A 7736-nucleotide genomic window follows, 5' to 3' on the forward strand; every position below is an offset into this window, starting at 1 on the left:
CTGCCTATGATACTAACACTTGTGCCCTGTAGGAAGCCTGGATGAGGACAGTAGCCGCCTGGGTTGTTTTCTACAAAGTGACACAAACCGATGGCCTAAATGTATGAACTGACGTCTTGACTTTTCCGTTGTATGGCTCACCAGAAGGTTTTTATTGTAGACGAGAAGGGGGGGGGGGGAGTGCAGAGGCATCTGGAAGAATCCAGAGCAGTAGACGGAACACGGCCAGGGCTATCTGTGAGAGAGGGACATCAGGAGATAAAGTTTAGTGAGAGAAGCAGAGCAGAACACATAGCAAGTAGCAAGTACTTGTGATAACTGAGGGAGCCTGGAGGCCAGCATGGGCTTTGAGATGCTCATAAGCACCACAGGTAGCCGTGTGTGTCTGTCCTTTAATGCCCAGAGGCCTAGGGGAACCAGCCTGACAAATTCCTGAGGAATGCTGGCTTTTATCTAACACCCAGAAATCCTATAGTCAGGGTTGAACTCATTTCTGGGTATTTGGATTGCCTTTTGGAGTTTAGGGAACTGGAGTTTCCTTTAGACCTAACATGAAGGGATGTTCGGCCTTTTTGGCATCGGGCCTATGGTTACAATGTATCACTATTGCAGTAATTTTACAGGGTGTTTCCACCCACTCCGGAATAAAAAAACACAGAAACCTGGTATTTTGTTAATTAAGTTGTCAGCGATATGCTAGGCAGGTTCTGAGCTATTCTAACCCACATCCCAGCTGTAGGCCCCTTGTTTCTTACTTGCTACCTGAGTCTTGCTCTGTTTGCTCAGCTCCAGGTGTGCCTCGGGAGATTTCCTCTTGGCCACATGCTCATGGTCCATCCTGCCTCATGGAGACCTTCTTTTCCCCCTACCTTTTCCCTTGTCCTCATGGTCCCTACCTGAGACCCTCTACTCCATCTCTAGTCCTGCCTTCTTTTCTTTCCTACCTCGTCACAGGCTCTTGCCTTTCAGTGTCCAATCAGAGTATTGGGGAACACTCTTTACAACACATGGGTCAATACAATGCCTGTGTTCAGACTGCAACCTGATCTTAGGGCACAAAACTCAGCATCTGGATACAGGGTACACAGCCCCAATATCACCCCCTTTTAGTCCAGTAAAAGGCTCTTTCTCGTCAATAATGAACTATATACAATAAAAACAATTATAAAAAATATCATAAGAATTACATTCACAGGCTGGACAGATGGCTCGGCAGTTAAGAACACTGACAGCTCTTCCAGAGGTCTTGAGTTCAATTCCCAGCAACCACATGGTGGCTCACAACCATCTGTAATGGGATCCTGTGCCCTCTTCTGGTGTGTCTGAAGACAGCTACAGTGTACTCATATACATAAAATAAGTAACTCTTTTTAAAAAGTTACATTGACCCTGAATTATTACTAAGTTTCATCTGGGCTATTAGCTCCAACTGGACAGCCTTCAGGGCTACACTCTCCTTTCTCTTAACTCATGGCTGCCTCTCTTTCTCGTCTCCTGCACGTTCTTTCTTCTCTCTGACCCCAAGCCCGGGAAGCCTAAAAACCACCTATCTCTCTTCTGCCCAGCTATTGGCTGTTAGCATCTTTACCAATCACAATTAACTGGGGGCAGGATCCCTTAGTGTTTTACATGCAGACTCTCTTGTCTTTGGGGAAACCAATATTGGGAGCCCAAATTAGCATTAGAACCCAAGCAGTGTTAGACCAACCCACTACATAGGAGCTTCAGGATTGAAAGAGTCTGGCACCATTGGCTGAAGAAAGCCTGGGATGGGCTATTGGTGAGGGTGCAGCAGAGACACCAGCTTACTGGAAATATCGGTACCATGGGACCAGTACCATGGGACAACCACCGAAGACACCCATAGCCACAGACGGGAGCTGGCCTGAGCCAGCTGTAAATAGAGTGTGAATACCCAAGCCCTTTGGAGCCCAGAATATCGTGAGTGAACCCCGAACGGTGGACACACTTATTTGTGTTACTGGAGCTTGGTTTTGCTTTGTTCAGACTGTGACTGTGTTCTGGTTCTTCCTGTTTTGAGCAGGCCAGTAAGCAGCACTCCTGCATGGCCTCTACCTCAGCCCCTGCCTCCAGGTTGCTGCCTTGAGTTCCTGTGACTTCCCCGGCTTCCCCCAATGATGGAGCTGTAAGGTGAAATAAACCCTTCCCTTCTGAAGTTGCTTTTGGTTGTGGTGCTTAGTTACAGCAGTGGAAACCCGGCCTAAGACAATACTATCGAAGAATGTGTGGGTGGGACGGACAGCCCCTCCTATGAGGCTAAGAACAAAACTTGACTGTGGAGACGGTGGGTCATCTTCTGCCTGTCACTGGGCTATCATCTCATAAGCAAAAACGATGGGGGTGTTGGCAGTGTTGACAGTTTTCCTTGTAAGTGCAATTTAAAGTTTATTTTAGTATCTTTTTCTTTCTTTCTTTCTTTCTTTTTTTTTTTTTTTTTTTTGGAGCTGGGGACCAAACCCAGGGCCTTGCGCTCTACCAATGAGCTAAATCCCCAACCCCTTGTTTTATTATCTTTATCCAGGACTCCCTTCCTCAAAGTCCTTTGTTCTCTAGGGCTCAGACGGTCAGTAAGTTAGATTAATTTATGGATGAGATCTTTTTTAAAAATCATTAATGCATTTGTTGAGAAAATTTCTCAAACTTTCCTTATCTTTTTTTTCTCGAGTTATAAAATGTAACTTGAATTTCCCTTCATGAAGGGTGACATCCAGTGCAGGTTCACTAGCCATGAGCTAAGCCATGACAAACAGGAAACTAGAGGAGAAAAAGCATGAGGGCCTTCCTCACATCCTCACAGCCCCCTTGTGTTATGATGAAATGTGTACACACACACACACACACACACACACACACACACACCTCTCACACACACCTCTCACACATACATCTCTCACACATATGTGCACGTGCGTGCACACATGTACATACCCATCCACAGACCTCACACACACACACACACACACCTCTCACACACACCTCTTATACATGTGAATGCATGCACACACACCTCTCTCTTTCTCTCACACACACACACACCTCTCACATACACATACCTCTCTCACATACACCTCTTTTTCACACCTGTCTCTCACATGTGTGCACATGCATGCACACATGTACACACCCATCCACTGACCTCACATACACAAACACACACACCTCTCTCATACACACCTCACACACACATATGTGCATGCACACACATACACACACACACCTTTCTCACACGCACATATACACACCTCTCTCACACATATACCTTTCTCATCTCTCTCTCTCTCTCTCTCTCTCTCTCTCTCTCTCTCTCTCTCTCGCGCGCGCGCGCGCGCGCGCGCGCCCCCACCCCGACTCCCCCTCCCCTCCCCGTAATCTGGCACTTTCAATGTTTGCAGTGAGTTCACCGTTGAGGCTAGGGAATTCTGCTTCAGGTACAAGGACATATTTTAGGATATTTGTGGGTGCCCTCAGGAATTTCTGAGATGACACAGACATTGTGTTTAGAACAAGTTGGTTTTTTTCACAGAAGTAAATAGCCTGTGTAAGGGCAGGTCCAAAGTCACAGTGTCACTTACCAAATGTCTGGGCAGTGCTTAGTTTAGACAGGTCATGAGAAAGGTAATTGAGAAATATATGTGTGTGGCCAGAGGTCACATAGACCATCCTGAAAGATGACACTCTAAGCAGGGAGAGTGGAACGGTTTGTCTTAAGTAAGGCAGGGATGGGGCAGGCTTTAAATCACAAGCAATAAGTGGTTCTACATCCCACAGCTGCTGCCTCTTCACAGGTCACCCTGCACTAGAACTCAGACAGGACATTTCTGTCAGTTCCTGTCAGTCCTGATGTTCTCTGTCCAGGAGGAAAAGGACAAAGTTGCTTCCTCCACCATACCTGGTGAGCTGTGGGAACACTGTAGCAGCTTTTAAAACAATGTTTCTTCTGACAGAACGGGAAAGCAACAATCACAGTATCTCTGTGTTCCCTTGGAGGTGTGTTTGTGTCTTTCCCGCTGGTCCTGTGATTGTAACAAGGCCAGCTCTTGGGTTTCTCGACTCTCCTTTCTCTTTCCGCTGGCCAGGCCACCCTGTTCTGTGGGACAGTAATAAAGATTATAAAAGTTTAAAACTAAACAGGTTTATTTTTGCTAAATACCTTCTTACGGGGTGTGGTGGTTTGAAATTCCTCACAGCCTTGGGTATCTGAACACTTGGTTGCCAACTGGTAGCTTTGTGTCATAGGTGAGGTGGTGATTTGAAAGAGAATGACCCCTAAAAGTTCATATTTGAATACTTTGTTCCCAGTTGGGACTGTTGGGAAGAGTTAGGAGGTGTGGCCTTGTTTGAGGGGGTGTTTCAGAAGACTCAAAGCTCCACATCGGCTCTCTCTGCTTCCTGCCCATGCTTCAGGATGCATGGTCTCAACTACTGCTCTGGCATCCTGCCTGCTGCTGTGCTCCCCATCCTGATGATCATGGACTAACCCTCTGCAATCCTCTGAGCCGGAAGGGAGAAAAACATATTTGCTAAGTCCTGACCCACTCTGGGCTAAAACTAAGGTCAGACTGACCCTCTGGTATGCACAGGACATTACAGGAACCATAACTCACCGGCCAGTGTTCCGTATCTCTACCCCTAAGGGTTCATGCTCCCCTCCCCCATCAAACAGAAACACCACGGTGGCACAGCTGTGCCCTATTCAACTGTGCCCTATTCTTAGTGAAAGTTCATGTCCTGTCATGCTTGCTAACAGCCACTGTAGCTACACCAAGGGGGATGTTCCAAACTTGTGGTGTTTATCTTTATAAACCCCCAGGTCACTCAGCTTGGGACCAGCTCTTCAGACCTGTGATCACAGGAACGTGTACCCCTGGCCAGCCTGTGTGGCTCAACAAAAACTATAAAAACTGTAAAAACTTCAAATTCATAAGCAGCTCATCCCGGCTGTTTCCTGGGCGAGAATAGCCCAACTACAACAAGCTCCAGAGTAAGTGCTTTCTGTTGGAAGCTGTCTTGGTCATGATGTCTCGTCATGGCAAAAGAAAAGTCACTGGAACACCAGGAAAAGAAGTCGCTTTTACTGTGTGTTTTTAAAGACAAACAAAAACAAAACAAAACAAATCAACAGGACTGGGATATCACTTGGGATAAAGTACTGACTCCTGGGAAGCACACTAGTCACCAGGGACCAGGGCAATGTCCATGAATTGAGCCTGGGCTGCCCTCCTCAGGCTGGACAGCCATGTGACTAGAACCAGCAGTCCAGAGTTAAGGTGTCTGCCCCCAAAATCCACGGAGGAGCTGCCTCTGGTGGTGGTGTGTTCCTGGATTTCTCTCTGCCATCTCTGCATTCCTCTTTCTACCACTCAGGCTTCATATTTCCCATCTACACCAGCCCCATATGGTCTACTCCTGCAGAGTCTTAATGGATCACATATGAAATGACCATATTTACACATAAGGCGGCATGCTGAGAGGTACTGGGGTAGGGTTTGAACCACTTCAGGGGAACACAAATCAGTTGTCGGTTGGCAGCTAAGTTTCAGATCGAGTTCCCTGTCAGGTGACTCAGGGATGGGAACCCTTCCTTGGTCTTTTTCTTTCCCCCTACTCAACAGGTCTAGCTTCCATGTGCTAAGGTCGTACCTGGCCAGGTGTGCTCTGCAGGACCATTATGGGTTCCCGCTTAGGCGGCCCTGCATGCAGTTCCAAAAAACATCTCCAGGATGGGCTGTTCCGCTGGAGGGGGCTTGCGAGAAGGGAGGGCCAAGGGTCACGTCATGTCATTTCCACTCTCATATCTGTGGCAGGACTCTTGGCTGTGAGAGAGGATCCCCGGATCAGCAGTTCCCATCTGAGGCTGCAGAAGGCTCTGACTACCACCAGTAGGGGGCGCAAGAGGCTGACATGGAAGTCATTTCTGATTAGACTCCTTTGGGCTAGTGTGTTGGCGGCTCTCACACGTGGCTGCACATTAATAATATCTGTGTTTGGGGCTGTAAGGTCTTTCACAAACACTACTATCCGTGGAAAGACTTGAAGAGCCCTTTCGTCAGAGATACACCAAACACGTGAAAAGGTGCTTAGCATCTTGAGTCACTGGGACAATGTAAATCAACACCGGAGGAGGGAACCCTGACAGGCCAGCAGGGTGAGTGAAATAAAAAGACCAAATGTTGTCAGGATGAGAACTCAGAACTCTCACGATGGCTGATGGTGAGACACGTGTGGCCAGAGCCGGGGAACACAGCCTGAGTGTCTGACAGGAAGTGAGTCAAGGCGTGCCTCTTACTTTTCTTTTCTTGAACACTTTCTAGCCATCTTTTAAAAAGTTCTCTTGGGGGGATTTAATTATGTATATTAGTGTTTTGCTCATAGATACGTCTGTATACTGCGTGCCACATGCATGCCTGTGGAAATCAGAAAGTTGGTTGGAGGAGCCAGAGCTAAGGTATAAGTGTATGTATAAACATTTGGAAATTCTGATTGGTCTGTAATGACAGAGGCTCGTGGGTGGTCGAGACTGGGGAGGATGGAGAGAGTCGGTAGAAGATGTGACCCAGGAGTTTGAGAAGCGGACAACTGATGTGCTCCTTCAAGCCGTGGTCCCATGGCTGGGCGTGTGTCCTTTGGATGTACGGAAGGGTACACTTTAAAAGCATACACTACGCCTCTTATCTACACTTCAGTAGAGTTGTCAAAAATAAAAATGGGGTTAGTAAGATGGCTCAGTGGGGAAAGGCATCTGCCACTCCGTTTGATGACCTGAGTTTAGTCCCCAGGAGGAGAGTGATGACAAGTTGTCCTCCAACTTGAGCGTGCTTGCTATGGCACTGTACATACAAACACGCGCGCGCACACACGCACATGCACACACACACAGAGATTCACAGACCCATACATAGACATACACAGACACACAGACACACAGAGGGACAGACACAGACATAGACACACACACACACACACAGAGACACACAGAGAGACAGACAGACACACACACACAAACACGCACGCATGCACATGCACACACACACAGATTCACAGACACAGACACACAGAGAGACAGACACAGACACAGACATGCACACACACAGCTCACAGATACACAGACACACACAGACAAACAGACACACAGACACACACACAGATAGACAGACACACACGCACCCACACACACCATGTAATGACTACACTGGCCATCCAGTTGTTAACCTCAGGACTTGGCATGGTGATCAGTGATTTCTGAGAATTAAACTCAGTTTCTATGTAGCTCCTAAAGTAAGTGAAGCTCATGCTAACACTCACACCAGCAGTTCCAAGTATGGTTTGTTCCTGGGTGTTGACGCTTGGTTCTTTCAGGGGTCTAGATAGCAGTAGAGTCGATAACTGGTTTGCCTGAGGCTGGAAACAGTCAGTCACCCACACTGGGACACCCTCCTGAATGTCACACATATGCTAGACCCTTGACCGGGGCTTCCTGGCTCTTCTCTCTAATGCACAAAATAAGGGTCTCACGGTTTGAATATGCCTGGCCCAGGGAGTGGCTCTATTAGGGGGTGTGGCCTTGTTGGAGTGGGTGTGGCCTTGGAGTAGGTGTGTCTTTGTGGGTATGGGCTATAAGACGCTCATCCTAGCTGCCTGGAGGCCAGTATTTTTTTTTTTCTTTTCTTTTTTTTTTTTTTTTTTTTTTTTTTTTTTTTTTTTTTTTTTTTTGGAGC

This window comes from Rattus norvegicus, chromosome 16 (genome assembly GCF_036323735.1).
Source record: "Rattus norvegicus strain BN/NHsdMcwi chromosome 16, GRCr8, whole genome shotgun sequence".
Classification (NCBI taxonomy): domain Eukaryota; kingdom Metazoa; phylum Chordata; class Mammalia; order Rodentia; family Muridae; genus Rattus; species Rattus norvegicus.